This window comes from Cebus imitator, unplaced genomic scaffold (genome assembly GCF_001604975.1).
Source record: "Cebus imitator isolate Cc_AM_T3 unplaced genomic scaffold, Cebus_imitator-1.0 Scaffold125, whole genome shotgun sequence".
Lineage (NCBI taxonomy): Eukaryota > Metazoa > Chordata > Mammalia > Primates > Cebidae > Cebus > Cebus imitator.
Genome location: NW_016107440.1, coordinates 3,322,680 through 3,325,085, shown reverse-complemented (window position 1 = coordinate 3,325,085; position 2,406 = coordinate 3,322,680). Strand labels below are relative to the sequence as shown.

Sequence of the window (2,406 nt, the reverse complement as noted above, 5' to 3'; positions counted from 1 at the left end):
TCCTCCTCCCTCCCTCCTCCCTCCCTCCTCCCTCCTATAGGCCCAGTGAGTGTTGTTTCTATTTTCATTTTCAAAGAGAGATCTCAAAAGGCCTCACGTTACCTGTTCTATGATAACTGTTGACAATATCAGCTTCAAATAAGGTAAATATTCCCCACCACATAGAAGCTGAAATGAAAATAAGTCATAAACGAAATCCTAATGAAAATAAGTCCTTAAAACAATCCTTTTCTTTCTTCGGGAACTTTGCAGATGACTCTGCATTTGATTCCTTTTCTCATGACTGACTCTGTTTCTGGGAGTGTTGTGTGGCACCAAAAAAAAAAAGTAAAAAAAAAAACAAAAAAAAACAAAAACAAGGGAAGATGGGCTTTAAAGCCAGAGAGAGAGATCCCATTCCTGGCCCTCTCATGTGCCAACCGCTCAGCTCTGGCTCTCTGGAGGCCCCCAGCTATCTATCTGAAGATGATAACACAGGCATCCATGCTGCAAGATTGTAGCAAGGATTAGAAATTGTGTATGAGCAGCATTTGAAGCAGTGCACAATAAATTACGCCAGTGATCATGATGTCTGCATCACAAACACATATTGGCATATGTCACACACCAATCAGTACGTTCACACTGCTCAGTGCAACCACACCTCCCCCACCATTCCCCAGGAAAAGGTGTTCTGCTCAGAGTCCTGGGAAGCAGCACACCCAAGGTGGCCCAGACGCTTTCTCCTTAAACTATTGCCTATTTTATCAGTGTGGAAAAGTGGGCAAATAGCACAATCACAGTAAGAGTCTCCTCATCATAAATGTTGCATCAGGCCAGGCGAGGTGGTTCACACCTGTAATCCTAGCACTTTGGGAGACTGAGGCAAGTGGATCACTTGAGCTCAGAAATTCAAGACCAGCCTGGGCAATGTGGCAAAACCCTGCCTCTACTAAAAATACAGAAAATTAGCTGGGTGTGGTGGTGCATGCCTGTAGCCCCTGCTATTCAGGAGGCTGAGGTGGGAGAATGGCTTGAGCTGGGAGGCTGAGATTGCAGTGAACTGAGATCACACTAGTGTACTCCAGTCTGTGCAACAGAGACCCTGTCTCAAAAAACAAAAAAATAAAATAAATGAATGCTGCATCAGGCCTCAATGCTCGAGACCTAAATCTGACTTATATCTGTTTTGGCCAAGTTCCATGCTGACCCTCTAGAGACAGCGCCCAATCCACAGGACTGCTTGGCATTTTCTCCTCACAGCCATGGTTCCTTGCTAATGTGGTTCTCTTTCTTTTCCCCATCTCCTGCTATTGTTCTCTTTCCTTTCATGTAGACTATATTACCAGAAATATGAACAGTAAAGATGAAGTACAGAGTTCAGCCTGTAATCTCAGCACTTTGGAGGCCAAGGCGGGTGGATCACTTGAGGCCAGGAGTTTTAGACAAGCCTGGCCAACATGGAAAAACCCCATCTCTACTAAAAATACAAAAATTAGCCAGGCATGGTGGTGCATGCCTGCAGTTCCAGCTACTCAGGAGGCCGAGGCAGGAGAATTGCTTAAACCCAGGAGGCAGAGGTTGCAGTAAGCTGAGATCATTCCATTGCACTCCAGCCTGGGTGACAGAGTGAGACTCCACTCAAAAAAAAAAAAAACTCTTTCTTTGTCACAGGAAATTACTACATATATTCAGAGGAGAATAACAAATACAGCATGTCATGTCTTCCAGGACCTTCCAGAACTCAATATCCTCATCCTTTAGCATTGGTGCTACCACCAAGGGACGTGAATGCATGCTGAGCACAGACGCTTAAGTCAACTCATCTTTCTGCCTCACCTTGCCCTATGTCAGGGAGCCTTCTCTGAGGGTCCTTGCTGAGGACTAATGGCAAGTGACCTCATCCCTTCAACCACAACTGGTTGGATCAAGGATGACTACCTGATCCAAGCTGGGCCAATCAGATTCTCTCTTCTAAGAAGCGATCTTTGAAATACAGGAGTTCTAGCTAGCCTCCTGACAATACTTAAGCTGGAAACTGATCGAGATTGGGAAGACTACATCAGGTCCACATAGAAGTAGAACTGAGAAATGGAGCCTGCAGAAAGCAAAAACAAAGCAGATACCCAGAGAGAGTCAGATGAGAATATGCATAGGTGAGAGAGAGAAAGAGAGAGAGAGAGAGGAGAGAGAGAGAGACAGAGAGAGGAGAGAGGGAGAGAGAGAGAGAGGGAGAGAGAGAGAAGAGAGAAAAAAGAGAGAAAAGAGAGAGAGAGAGGGAGGGAGGGAGGGGAGAGAAAGCCTTCCTGTCTAAGGGCTTTCTAATTGCTGGTTCCAGCCATTCCTAAGACCCAGGAATGTATTCTGTCCTTGAGTTCTTTGAGAGATACTTGTTTCCTTCTGATGGCTTTCTCTTTTTTTTTTTTT

The 2,406-nt window shown here is 45.1% G+C and overlaps 1 long non-coding RNA gene across 1 annotated transcript in view; it reads right to left on the bottom strand.

Annotated features, from left to right (window-relative positions):
* Positions 1-2,406, bottom strand: part of LOC119472962 — a 7,788-nt gene that overhangs the window by 4,021 nt on the left and 1,361 nt on the right. Inside the window, exon 2 of the long non-coding RNA XR_005202128.1 lies at positions 103-168. This is a non-coding gene — a long non-coding RNA (uncharacterized LOC119472962). The remainder of the gene's footprint in view (positions 1-102; positions 169-2,406) is intronic.